The 14,592-nt window shown below is 41.9% G+C and overlaps 1 long non-coding RNA gene and 1 pseudogene across 2 annotated transcripts in view; both read right to left on the bottom strand.

Annotated features, from left to right (window-relative positions):
* The window catches only part of LOC129208465 (uncharacterized), an 85,673-nt gene extending 79,486 nt beyond the window's left edge, over positions 1-6,187 (bottom strand). Inside the window, exons 1-3 of one of the 2 annotated variants that reach the window (XR_008577831.1) lie at positions 5,978-6,163; positions 3,996-4,053; positions 759-891 (exon numbers count right to left, since the gene is read on the bottom strand). This is a non-coding gene — a long non-coding RNA (uncharacterized LOC129208465). Of the gene's footprint in view, positions 1-758; positions 892-3,991; positions 4,054-5,977 lie in introns of those variants that run through there. The other variant, XR_008577832.1, reaches the window with a different exon arrangement.
* Positions 6,188-10,099: 3,912 nt separating this feature from the next.
* On the bottom strand, positions 10,100-14,592 carry LOC129208714 (pulmonary surfactant-associated protein A-like; annotated as a pseudogene).

Genomic DNA, 14,592 nt, shown 5'->3' with positions numbered 1-14,592 from the left:
TTGTTTCTTCTTTCTCCTCTGTTGTTGGATAGAAGTAAATGGGAGGCCATGGGCACAAGGGGAGGCAGCTGTGGGAGAAGGGGGGGGCTGTGCTTGGGGAGCTGCCTTGCACTGCTTGGTTGCTGCACCCAGCTGCTGCACTGGCGATGCCAGAGGTGGGGCTCTTGTCCTCTAATTCAATTTTCTTTGTCTGTCAATGAACTCCTTATAAATATTTTAATTTCTGACTTGCTTTGTGGTCTCAGGTTCCTGCTTTTTCTTTGTCAGTTGTTTTCTGTTAAATTCTTGCTACTGCTACTTTTGCTTCTTTCTCCAACTTTAATTTCAATTCTTGCTGTTTGTTACTGCATTCTCTTCCTCACTCCTCTCTTTCAGTTTGTTGCAGCCATAGTTTGCATGGAAAAATACCCCTGTGGCTGTGGGGGGGAAGCACTCTCTGGGAGGCATTGCTGGGTGTCTGCCTGCCTTGGCCCTTCTCAGGAGCTGAAATGCTCTGTACTCAGAAAATAACTGTGAGTGTGATAATGCAGAAGCAACTGTGAAGCGATGGGGAAGTCTGTGGTAGTGTGGAGACAGCTTCGGGGAGTCAAGGCTGTCAAGAGCAGCAGTTCGTTTGTCAAGGGCCTTGTTTGCCTGTTGGAGCTGTTGACTATGTTGGCTTTACCTGGAAAAGCTGCTGATGGCTAATAACTGATAGTAAGCATTATATAATGTCCCCAAAGTACTAATTTGTCCTTCACCTACCTATTGCGTGCCTTGCCTGTGCTCAGGTTCCCATGTTTAAAGGCTTTGGGCTCCTGTGAATGAGTTCCGCACAGCCCAGGAGTACGGTACGCAGCATGCTTTGGCCTGTTGGTGACTGAATACATCAGCAGCTCTTCATAACTAAGCCTATATGACAAGAGGGTCGCATCATGCATCAGTATTACTACATTACGTAATTTTCGGTAAGATATGTCATACATAAGGTACGTTCGTGACCGAGAGAAATAGGTGCGCTGACAAGCGAGGTTGCCAAACGGGGGTGCTGCGCAGTCTGCTGGTGCAGAGGCTGGAGGCCGTGACGCCGTGACCTGTCTCGATGTCGCTTGCCTGTGTAGGCCAGCCTGTGCTTCGTTCAGCACAGCTGTAGAAGATCTGTGACTGCTCAGTTAATGAGGTGTTTCTCACATTGACAGTGTTTGATGCACGCAGGCTGTGTGGTTGAATAATTTTTCCAAACAGCCGGTATCCCTGCCAACTTTCTAAACCTCTACCATTTGATTATGGGAGGGTATGAATGAATCAAAATAGCAGTCAACCGGAACATAGCTCTAGAAATATAAAAGCAGTGGTATTTCTTTCATAATAAATACACACTGTCACTGGAGCTTTGCAAGTTTGTTGTCTCAACTAAAATCCTCATCAGTGAATGTGTGAACGTATCAAATCTGGTCTCAAAACCACAAACTATTTTGCAGTGAAGGATGCTCTAGATGGATCCCCTAAATTTAACCACTGGGTAGAAGAGTAAAAGCCTCTGCAAGGATTGGAGCTGAAGGCAATAAATAGAATGCAATAAATGCCTTCTTTACAGAGGTAAAGAATAGTGAAGGCATTTGGGGAGAGGAAGAAAGAGGCCTACTATTAGAGAAGTGTGCTTTCTGGCTGTACCTTCCATTTCCAGTGTTTCATTTAAGATTAGCCTGAATCTATGCAATTTAAAGTGTGTTTTTTCTGAACTCTAGTTGATGACAGACCTTTTTGGATGCTAAAGAAGGGGTTGTCTTAGTACAGCGGACACAATCTTTTCTTTGAAAAAATCACAATCCTTATAAACTCCACAGAAAACAAAATTACAATCTTGTTACGTAATTCTGGAAATGAAGCTGGTGTGCTTCATTAACTGCATATGTTTAATGCAATTTAAAGTAGGTCTTGTAAAAAGAAGTCTTAGCAATGAAACAATCCACAGTCTCCCTTTAACTTAGCATAGATCCATTTATAATTTGAAAGAACTTTAAGATCGTGGCACGCAACTGTTGCAGAGGACTATATAAGCAGGAAACAAAAGATTTGCCCCACAGTATCTTTAGCTGATGTACTTGTCTGCCAGCTTACAGCCTGCCACAACATAGAAAAGCCAGAAAATATTGTCTGACCATTTGATTTGAAGCCTTACCTTTGGATTATGAGGAAAAAGTAAAAACACATATAGGCAGATGGGGTGATTTACTCTTTGGCGTGGGCTGCTCTTTGGGTGAAGCGGGTGGGCAGGGTGCAGCTGAGACAGCTGCCTCGTGGCTTCTGCCCTGCGAGGAATCTACCCCAATCTTTCCCCACCAGTCGAAACTATTTCAGAGCGCTTGTCTTGCCTGCTGCAGACATTGCAGTACTGAATGTAATCTTTGATTCTAGCTGTAACAAACCTGTCTTAAAAAGTCAGTTACTTTTCTCTGCTATTCTTGCATATTTTTTTCCTCAAAATTACGCGTGAACATCTTTTGATTTTACAGAATTAACAGTAGGGAAAACCTTACAAAACCCAGATGTAGTTATTGCTCTATCACAACTGGAGGGGGAGTAGCTATACCTCCTCAGTGTATGAGGAGGTCAAAGACTGGAGCTAGCAATACTGTCATGCAAAAAAAAAAAAAAAAGGCTTATTTGCAGTCTACCAAAGAGGTGTAGATCTTTAGGACAGCCTTGCCAAGCTCCTAGGGGTCAATGTAACATGAGAACGTCCCCGAGCAAGATGCCTGTGGGAGGCGGTGGCCTCCCACCTCATTTGTGATTTCTCTGAAGATGTTCTGCATGGGGCAGAAAGATGATCTGCTGTCTGAATTGGCACCTATTTATACATGTTGACCTCCTCCAAACTTCAGAATTACTGACTAGAATGTAATTTTTTTCTGTCTACTTGGAAGGGTCACAAATCTAGTACTGCTGGCTAACCTCTGGGAACAGAAAAACAAGTTTTAAAAGATTCTTTGGGACCCTAGTATATTTGTAAGTGCAGCCACCAAAAGCCAGAATGGATCCAACAGAAAAGCTGCAATTCATTCGTTTCCCCCAACATAGCGTTTCAGGTTTACACCTATATTTGCATGCTTTTGGAAAGAACTGATTCTGTGTAAATTCTGTGACTCTCAAATGATTTTTGGAGTTGGATAACTTCAGGCGGGTGAGAACCTCAGCACCTGCAACAGAATAAATTCCCCGCTGGTCAGCTACTCCGTGTGCTTCTTGCCAAGTGAAAACCTTGCTGCTAAATACTTGCAAAGCAAGCATAAGCATGCCTCAGGCTGACACTTGCTTACAGGCTTGTGTGACTGAGTATTTATGGAAGCACATCAAGGAAATGAGACCCTTGACTAATAGCCAAACAGGTGAATTCAGTGTTTAATTTTGTGCTGGGTGGCCTGCTCTAAGATTTTTGTTTTTAATGTTACTTGAAACTCCTGGCAACAGCATTAGATTCTACCCAAGATGTTCTTGTAGGCAAGAAAATACTGACAAGCACAGGCATATGGATCTCAGCAGTACCATTTGAAAAGATTCGCCTGGAAACACATATTGGGAGGCTTGGGTTTGCTGCTGCTGTTCCTGAAGCAGATAGCAGGGAATTGGTGTTTATCATGTATTTTGTCAAGTAATCACAATTTGTTTGATGGCCTCTTGCACAATTCATTGGTGGGGAGGAGGGCATGGGAGGAGGGAAGAAGAAAAACTATTCCTACATTCCTACAAAGAAAATTATTGTGGCTTTAAGAAAGACCAGTCAGCCAGGACAAGTTTTCTACGAGAGCTCCAGGCCATCCATTGTACTGTTCAGCAATATTTAAATGACAATCCATCGCTTTTCCTTCTCCATCCCCAAAGACAGGGTCCTATTCAGCATAAGCTTGGATTTTCATTATGACTGAAACAGACTGAAGCTAGCGCAGACAATACAGAAGAACTTCTGCATAATAGTTGTATTGGGACTTTTGGAAATACCTTGGTCATAGACTTACCTTCGTGTAATCAAGTGACAGTGCTCAATCATTAGTTTGCCAGGTGGAGATTAATCTCCTGGTGGGGATTAATACAGTCAGATTGCATGAAAGAACACACTTGGTAGTACTAAACAGAAACATGTATCTGAAGTGTTAAAGACTAAATATTCATTATCTCTTTACACAGTCATTTTTGATATTTTAGCAGGTGAACAACTCCACTAAAACACGCGAACTTAGTATATGAGATAAAACCAGATATGTGATATTGAATTTCCGGTATCTTATACAAGCAGGGCTTATAGCTCTTTATGTGGGGAGGGGTTTTACTATCTAGATGTGAAGGCTGCCCAGTTAGATACACAGGTGGACTCTCAGTCGCTTTAGCACAAGCGGAGCTGCGGAACGCTTCCCATCTTGCAGAGGCGTGAACACCTCTGCTCTCAGCCGTGTACATATTTCAATGGAAGAACGAGTAAAAAGGGCTAAACCAGCAACAGCAACAAACTTGTTCTGCTTCCTGTTCTGCTCGGTGATTTAAATCTTTAGCCTTCAAGTAGGGAAAACAAGTGTTACTGTGTACATGTTCTCTAACATAACTGCCAACTTCCTCCTAATATTTAAAGATAATTACACATGTCTGGACTAGTTTTCTAAAGGGGTCATCGCTGCTGCAGCTTCCATAGTATGCCTCATAACAGTTTGCAGCTACAGAAAGGTGGATTCCTATGCCGCTTCTGTGACTGTGTTTTATGAGCAGAGGTAGCAAACAGTAGGAATATGAAAAATTCTGAGAGCTGGATTTCTTGCACAATAATTGACTCAAAATGAGGGTGATGATCATAACTATAACTACAAGTTGAAAGTGTCACTTAAAAACTCCTCTGAAAACCAGAAATCAAATTCATGAGTTCAGTACCTTAGAGAAAAGGCTGTATTTCAGCTATCTAAAACTTCAGAAAGATCTAATAACACTTCTTTGATCTCTTGAGGGCCAAAACTTTTAAACCAAGAGTGTTATGAAAATGCTAAGCATCATAAAATATTGCCATATATGCACCTGAATAAAATGTTAATTATCATTATTTCAGTACTCATTCTTAAAAGGATTTCAGCCTTTAATGCATGCTGTAGTTTAGTCTGATTACTTTTAGGTAAAACTTGTGTACAGTTAGCTTTCTGTCACTACAGAATGCAAATCTAGCTTAAAGAGTTTTAAAAAAAGTTTGGGTGCAGAAATCAGATGTATAAAATTTGGGAGAAGACATTAGAAAGGTATGATGAAGACAGAGCATATTTACAAACACAACATTAGTATAGCACGCTGGAATCTTGCCTTTAGCTGCAGTATGTTTCACCTTACTTCCCGACTAAGCAGGTGACTACGATGAAAGGTAACATGCAACAAAAGTGTTTCTCTGTTGCTATTAAAGTATGGATATATTGCTTATTTTCTGGACATTTAAATTCTGATTTTTGTATTTCGTCTAATAAGGTGGCTGTATGGTTATCTTAGAGTTCCTGGCATATGTCTATTATTTTTCAGACTCTTGCGTGTATTTCAGAGAGCGGTTATGTACAACTTAAGTCAAACAGACCTTTCCTGTTCTGAAATATTTAGACTTTAAATACTTTTGAATAAACTCATACAAGCTGACGGTCTGCTAACCTAAAAACAAATCGTAAAGGATTGCCTTATGCAGTGCACTTATGCAGACATAACTCTATAACCACTTAGCAAACTATTTTGATACTAGTGAACTTAAATTACATGAATAGCAACTCCGTATTTTCCTCTTCATCCCTTCCCTGTTGACAATCTCTTAACCAAATTAGAAATAGTTAAGCAATTCCCTTATGTTTGCAGAACAGTCAGCAAGTGCTTGAATTCGAGTCGAATGTTTGCATCTTTCTCAACTTGACTACAAGAAATAAGTTCTGGCTTTCTCTAAAGCTTGTGCGGTCCTGCAATCATTCAGCTATTTTCCGTCCGCTCTTACCTTCTCAGCGTCCTCGAGGTGTCTTGCAAGTCTTGCCGGTAAAAACCGAGTCGCTTTGGGCGCCCATCCTCTGCTGTCAGGCAGCGAGAGCGTGTGTTGGAGAAGGTGGCATTCAACCTGCCGGACAAACCAGGGAGGGTGAGGGCAGCATCCCCTCAGCTGCGGGAGGCTCAGGTGAGCATGGCAGCCTGCACAGGTGCTTGTTTGTACAGCAGGGCTTGTATCACCTCCCACTTGTGTTCTTAAAGTGGCACAATCCTTTCCAAAGAAAGGATGAAGCAGTTCTGCCTTGGCCACAGTTTGCTCAGGACACAGTCACTTGTAGTGAAAAATGATGGCCTTTTTTTTTTGCCAGGAAATCACTTGAGCTTTCTTTGTAAATCATCCTATTTACTCAGAAGTGAATAATCTGATAATAATTACCAGTCAGAATCTTAGTTATTTAATGAGTAGCACATGCACCCTTCAGAGCATGAGGGCTACATATCCCTAAGGTTATTGCAGATCTGGGGTTCATACACCCAACTCTCTTCCAACTATGTGTGTTCAACCCACCTGCTACTTACAAGCTTAGCTTTATTTTTAAATATTTGAAAAATCACAGCTACAGTCAGGCTGCTGCAGTATCTATTATATGGAGTAAAAAGCACAAAGAAACCCTTTCAGAAGCTTTGCTAAGCCAGTTCTGGCTCCAGCTCCATTCTTTGCACTTACTGAAACCAAGGTTCGGACTTCAAGCATGCCCCTTTAGACCTCAGTCACCCAACTGCAATAGTTTTGGGGTTTTTTAAACTCTTACAAAACACAGAAAATATGAACTAGCATATTTTTACAGGAAATAACAATTACTAAGAATCATTTTTGTGATAGATACTTTTTATAGAATTAAAACCAATTTTCTGAACATTTGCTTTCCACTGTACAAGGCAGAATCAGTAACATTTTTCCCCAAAAAACTTGACATGTGACTTCCATCTTTGATGTTTGACACTAATATTTCATTGATCTAGCCAAAACAGAGCTCCTTTTCGAGTTCCTTTTCAAGAAATCTCTTTATCCTGTTTTTCACTAGCTCTTAAGATTAATCTTGACTTTAATCTTACTTAATCCTGGCAGTGGTGTCATTATTCTCACCTTTGGAAGCGGTGCTCTCCATTGGCTAAAAATTGAAGATTGCAGTTTGGCTTGTCAGCAAGCCAGGCGGTCCAGTACACGCACAAGTACTGGTATGTCCAGGGTGAATGGTGGCAGTCTTATAAGGTACAGATAGTATTTAAGGTTAGGATGGAGTGGCTTAGGCTTTTAAAATAAGTTCATAAATGTTTCGGAAAACAACTCTGAAGTAAAGAGTTGCCAGCCTTGGGGAATCCTGTCTTTCTACAAGTCAGATGATGCTGTGCTGTCTTTTCGTTCAGATTTAGGAAATAAATTAGGTGCCCAAATGCCAAACCAATCTCCTTTCCAGGCCAAGACCACTGGTCCCAGACCTGCGTGCTGTCAGCAGGGTGTTGCTGGAGGGAGCAGCTTCAGCCAGGGTGATAAATATTTGCTTGCGTTGAGGTTTCAGGTCCTTGTCTATTACTACAAGTAGTTAGAGTGTCCGAAGGGGGCCAGCATCTGTAGCTGTGGAGTAACACAGCTTCCCTGGGAGACCACAGGGAAAATGCCCAAACACGGGGTGGTGGGGGAACATTTCTGCTGTGCCGCATATTCATTAGACTTACACTGAAGGCAGCCGCTTTCTTTTGCAAACCTGCAATTAGTTCTAATTTTGAGATGACTCCATAACCCCCTGGAGATAACCAGGATTAAAAAAAAAAAAACCAGTTTACCATGGTTTTAAATGTTTGAGGGGGTCCCACTTCATTCTCAGGCCGACATTAATCATTGCAAACTTACTTCCTGAACTTTATTGGAATACCATGAGTGGAAAACTACTGCACGAAGTGATGCCTGTGTTCCTGTTTCCTTGTGCTCGTGGCGGAGTTAGTTTCACAACAGGAGTCACGCAAGGCTGAAGGCTGTGGGCGTGTGAGCTGATGGGTGCAGGCAGATACTGGTGAGCTGTAAAACATTTGTGAGTAAGAATAGAGTTTGAAAGTGAAACAGTGCCTGTGGACTCCCAAGTCCTCGTTTCCCCTCTACGTACCTGTTTCAGCTGGATTAAGATAGCAACATAACAGTCTACCTAGACCTTACATGATACAGGATTCAGTAGTTTATATTTTGGCTATGTTGTCCAGAAATGGGGCATTAATTAAGAGCTTGTGGATTTCCTTATGTGCCAAATAGATGTATTGGATAAACTGCGTACTTTGCTTACAGAACTTTTCTCTCTGCATATGTTGGGATAATGTTACAGTTCCCAGAACAGGGAAACACAGTCCTATTTAGTATGCATTATTGTGATGAAGGATCAGAATATTGCTGAAGTGAAGAATTAAATAACCTGTGGAGGTAGATCACCTGCAGGCACAAAATTGTTCAATCAGAAAAGTGTCTCGGTTTGATCTTAGCCCTGTTGCATTAATCATCCTAAGTAAATACCTGTAAGATAAATTGCTTAATTTGCAGACAATAACAGCAGGAATGATTCACAGGCCATGACACCAAGCAGAGGGCTGAACGGAGGCCAGGAAGATCCACGCCTTGTCATAGAGCAGGTGGTGAGAACATGTTCTCAAAATATTTGAGTAATTGAATTTAAGCCGGTGCAGGAATGTGGTGCGTGACCATTTGCTGCTCTGGAATTACAGCGATGTGCATGGCCACGAGGCTCCAAACAGCCCCTTCGCTGGACCCTGCATTCGCACCAGCTGTGAGCATGTCTTACCTCCCCAGTTACCTTCATACTTTGAGTGTTCTGCTTTCCTGTTGCACAGAGGGTGAGAGGAACCGGTCTGGCTCTAGAGCTGGTGTTTCCTTGCTCAGCTCTCCAGGCTGGAACCGACAACGCTCACGAGAGTGAGCATCACTGGTAGCCAGGCATTTGGCTCAGTGTACGTGGAGACGTGTCTGGATGCTCAGCCAGCCTTTGCGTTATGTCATGTAGCTTATACAGAGCCTTCATTGCCTAAGCTATGTTGGCTTCAGCTGCCCCAGAGGAAGGACAAAAAATCATAGACATCTGTGGATGTGCCTGTTACACTGCGCAACTGAGCATATAACCTTGGGAATGCTCAGCCTCAGTAGGTGACTGGACCACAATAACAAAGTTGTCCAGAAAGCTTTGTCTTAATCCTTTAGCTTGAGCTGGGGGCTGCAGGTTCTGAGAAGCTTCTGCAATGAGCACAGAGTATAGGCTGCTTCAGAAATGTAGGCATCTGCCAAGCTTAGCTCCATGGGAATCCCAATCAGGTTTTGCCAAGCAGCTCTGCAGTGCCCACAGATTAGCTGGATCTGAATCTCCCTGCTATCTAGCTCAAAAAAATTGGCCTAGTCATGGCTCTACAGATCTTCCCAAACCAGATGGGCACTTTAACTCCTGTCAGCCCCTGTGTGTTTTCTTCCACACACATTCTACATGGCATGGGACCTTGGGCTTCTTGTGCTGCTGCAGCTTTGAGTCAGGATCAGGATGAGGAGTTGCCGCAGGGGCTCAGGACAGGTAGCTTCTGGCCGCTGCTTTTCAGGTCTATGAAGGTTAAAGACCTGCTGACTGTAAAGCTTTCCCATGGGAAATGTAAGGTGGGCAAGTCCCCCCTTGTGCTCTGGGTCGCCCTAGCATCACTGCTCACTTCTTCTTTGAGGGGATCTGTTACGGGTCAAGATGGCCAGAGAAACGCAGGCTGAGCAACAGCAGTGGTAGCAGGAGTGTCTGTACAGGTAGGTTTGCTAAGGGAAACGTGTAGAAAAGAGCAAAATACACTAAACTTAGAGGCTCATAGATAAAGGGGTGCTGGAAGATCTTGTGGCTGCAAGTCACTTTAGGGATGCGCCCAAGAATCTGCTTTTTGCTCTTGTTGTAATAAGTCAGCAGAGCAGTAGGAACCCATAGGCAGTCCTATCAAGAAACTCGGTGGGCAATGAATAATAGAACAGACAAAATGGCCACTGCTCTTGTTAGAAGTAATTTCCTTTTTATGGCCGGCATTTGTTTAAGAGACAAATCGACTGGGGAAGAATGACTTTTATTTTTCATGCTGATTATCTGAGTTCACTAGCTACCAATGAAAAGACAAGAGATAGGCAAGCATATTCTAGGGAACCTGCTGGGGAGCAGCAGGGGGAAGCACTAGAACTGACAGACAGTAAGGCGATGCAGGTTGCACCTTTTGTCGTTCCAAGTGCCATCAGTGTACATCTCCACACGTTCCTCTTTCCCTCTGCCAGAAGGTTTGTTTAAATGCCGGCTAGCATAGCTCAGTTGTATACCATCCAGGAACTGGAATCTGCTTGGAATTAGAGATTCCTTTATCCCCAGGTAAGTGTAGGTATTAAAACTTTTCACAAAGTACTGAATGGCATCGTTCTCACCCTGGTCGCTTGGAGTGGCAATAGACCCTCCAGCCTCTTTGCATTTTTTTCAGTGTAGTATGGAAATTGGCTTTCTTCCTATTGGTAGCAAATATTTTTCCTCCAGATGCTGTTATCTTTTCCAAGTAGAGGACTGCAACATGAGGTGAAAGCTGTTAATCTTTTATGCGTTTTGTGGTCACTTTGCTGTCAATTGTAGTTCCTGCTATTTTCATCTGCAACTTTAGATTAAACCTGTGAAAAGGTAAAGGAGAGGAAAACTTGAAATCCAAGATAGGAAGTAAAAAAAAAGGGCAACCCCTCAAAGCCAGAAGAAATCTGAACAGATGAAAGGAGGGGAAAAAGTAAAGGAACGCATAAATATACAGACAGTGAAATAAGACATGCACAAAGGAGGTTGAAGGAGGGAAGGAAATGAGGAATTCTACAGCGGGAAAAAGTATACTATTATTATTTTCTTTGAGTCTTGGTACAAGCTCTCAGAGGTGCTTTGCAGTATATGAGGGAGTGTGTTACTCCCTGAGTAGGATCTTAGATGTGATCTGGTTGTGATGGTTTTGGTATGTTTTTAGCGTTCTGTTTATTTGTCTGCTAGGAGCATGAGGTGCCCGTGGAGCACTTCTGCATAGGCAGGGATTTTAATCTGATATCTGACTTGCACCCACACTTCAGAGCTGTTACGTAGGTGTCTCCCACTAGTTATGAAAAACTACCCTCCCCTCCCCGCATTTGAGAGTTATCACTCTCCTATCTATCAGTTGACAAAATTTAAATGGAATGCAATAGAACTGCAGAGAATTCTGCCTTTTTTCCTGAGAAGCCGTTTTGTTGCTCATCTTGTTTAAACCCACTAATTCAGCTACAGCAGAAAGTAAAGGCAAATAAATTACCTCCTTCAAGTCTGGAAATTTGATGTTCTAATTGACAGATAACGTCTTCCATTGCATTAGTAACCAGCGGCAGCTCACCTATGAACAAAACCAGCTATTATGCACTTTGCATTTTGAATCTTGGCTTTCGAGATAAAGCAGAGGTAATCATGTCAAGATAATATGAACTTTTAAAATGTTTGTTTGACCTGTTTTAGTTTACTGCTGTGTTTTAAACAGGGGATCACTTCGCACATTGATCTTTGTAAGGATAGGGAATACATTCCTGGAAACTACCTGCAGAGCAGTGATGTTTATGGAAAACCTGAATTAGCAAACTGAGTTAGTCTTCACTCTCAGCAATTGAGCCAGTCCAGACAAAACACTGGCACTTGTGCAGTAGGTTTAGTTGATTTTTAACTGTGTCTAGGGATTGTTGACAGAATCCTTCAGGCTGTTCAAGCACTCGCTCGCAGCTCCAACCTAAGACCTAGCAACAAGTCTCTTGTGCCCTGTGTTACGGAAAATTATATCCTTTTCTCTGTGAATTGAACCATTGCGTCACTAAGTAGGAAAGACTTAAGGATCTTCATACAAGCAATTAATAAAGAACTGGCAATTTTCTGTCAAGTAGAACCCACTTCAGATTATACAAGATAGCACTGAGTTGACAAAGCATAAGAATAGAACACAACAGCACATCCAGACAAAAACGGAGAAGGTAACCACACGAACCTGGTATAAATCCATCTCTCCCATCTTCAGGCAACTGCGTGAAACTGGGCAGTGGAAGAATTCCTGTGGGTTTATCTTGAGCACAGCATGGGAGCAGGAAAAAAGCTATTCTTAAAATTTTGTGGAACAGCTGCGGAGAAAGCATTATTTAAAGCCATGCGTAAAACAGATACTTTACTCTCTGGTGTGGAGTCCTGCATTAAAAAAAAAAAAAAGCAATGTTTCAGAATTTTGCTTTGTGGGTTTGAAGCTTTATGGATGCTAAGCTTTGCCCTTAGTGACATCTATGTCATTGATGTAGTTGCAAAGTTAGTTAGGTTATTTCAAATAATTAAAATATCTTTTCTAAAAGACTGTCTGCTAGTCCACAGGGCAAAAAAGAACCCCAAAACATCCCCTTCAAAGCTCTTTTTTGTACAGCAGATACCATTATATGCCACTTTTTTCCCCATGCAAAAAGCCATAGTTTCAGTCTTAATTTTCCAAGGGAGTAATAGACACGTCTGCTTTAGTAAGAGAAAGCCAGGTTAAGATAAACTGAGACATGCTGTCTTTATTAATTGGTTGAAGAGAGAAACAATTGTTAGATGCCATAATGGAAGAATAGGCATTATCTTTTTAAGGGTCTTCACCTCAGGTGATAGCGTCTGCAAAAGTATGTGAAAGTTTTAATGAAAATGTTGAGAAAATAATCTAAAATGGAAAGGTTTGCGATACAGTTTAATAGGATTCAACATAATTTAAATAGAAACCTATTTAAAGATGTTCAACTTACCTAGCAGCTCCAACATGAAATAAGAGATTCATTAATTAGCCTAATTTATAGGGCATGTAACTTGAGATTCCCACAGGAAATACAAAGAGCATGTAGTATGATAGGAATTTATATAGGAACAGAAATTTAACGAACCTTAACTTGAATAATAGGGGGTTGTTTTCTTCAAGATGTAAACACACTTGAACATGAGGAATAGAGCTGAGGGCACTTTCTTAATTTGTATAAACACTTTCACGTGTTTAAAACACACCCAGCCCTGGAGCAGAACAAAGCAATTTCTCAATACATATTTGAACCAAGTAATGTTTCAACAGAACAGCTGTGTAAATGTTAAATTGTAAATGTCACTCAAGATAAGCCAAAACGAGTTCACCTGAAATACAACGTGCACCAGGAACACCATCATCATTCTCTTTACAGACTGAGGACTTATCAGTGGTAATTACTAAAGCCTTGTAATTCAACAGAATCTCATAATTGTTGCAGCAAAACCAAAAGACAGTGGTACATCTGCAGCATATGGGGAGATAACAGCCACAGAAGCGCATACTTAAATAACTTGCGGAATAGTCCAGGGGAAGTTCATGTATCATAACGTAACAGTTTTATCCAACAGAACAAGGACCTTTCAGTGAAGGAAAAAGCTGCTCTAAACCAGTCCTGTAAGGACAGAGGCCTCAAGACATGGAGCATGGCTGCAATGGAAACGCACGGCCATGCTTTTTTAAGTTATTCTCAGCTGGGAGTTCCCATCTAATGGAGGCTTTTAGGAAAAGAGTTTCAGGCTGTGCTCCAGTTCAAACAAATAAGATGCAGTCACATCATCCTTGCCGTGTCAGGCCAGCGTCCTGATGCTGCAGGAATGCTCATCACAGCCGAGTCGTTTGAGGAATGTGCACCTTGAGATTAGGCAGGGAATGTGAGCAATATCCATGTTAGTCTAAGATGCTGCTGGATCTAAGCAAGCCTAGATCACCTCCACAGGCGCTCTGCACGTGTACCCTCACCAGCCTACTTACCTCAACAACCGATGTAGAGTCCTTTGTCATTGGTGCTGTGTCCACAGAAGCCTGATTAGTTCCCGCAGCATTGTTTATTGGGAGCCCTGAAAAAGGCACCAGTCCCGTGAAAAATAAATAAGCGGTACCCAGTTGTATGTACCTTGACAGAAGAGGGCTGATTTAAATTTGCACGAGTAACCTTTGTTTAAAGTTTCTTATTAAATTTCAAGTTTCTTAGCTTTTGAGTGTTTGACTTAATGCTTTTAACATTCTTTTGGCTGAGGTTTTCTAATTGTTTTATGGGGAAAAAAACCCAAACAAACCACAAGAGAGAACGTGAGACAAGCCATTACCTGGGGTCCAGATGAGCCCTAGAAAAGGTCACTGGCAGAACCTGGGCCTTTGCATTCGTGGTGAGCACAACTTCAGCGCTTCAGCTGCATCCGGAAGAAACCGCAGGTTAGGCGGGTGTGAGAAAATGCTGAGCCTTGGCCTCCATTAGCGGGTTTCACGTGCTGACTGATAGCATGGAAAACCTGGAGGGAGAGAGAAGTTTTCTTGGGTGACAGAGTCCTGAGAAGAACTAATGTAGATTTGATAAATTCTAAACTTTTCTTCTCTTGATTTTCATCAGCATATTGATAAGAGGGAGCAAGCTAAAATAGATATTTAAAAATACTTACATTGCTACTATGTTTGTAGATGATTGAGAGCTGCATATCACAGAAGTTCAGTGACATTCAAGGATACAGATCT

This window comes from Grus americana, chromosome 7, assembly GCF_028858705.1.
Source record: "Grus americana isolate bGruAme1 chromosome 7, bGruAme1.mat, whole genome shotgun sequence".
In the NCBI taxonomy this organism is placed as follows: domain Eukaryota; kingdom Metazoa; phylum Chordata; class Aves; order Gruiformes; family Gruidae; genus Grus; species Grus americana.
Note: the sequence above shows the minus strand (reverse complement) of the source record. Positions and strands in the feature narration are given on the sequence as shown.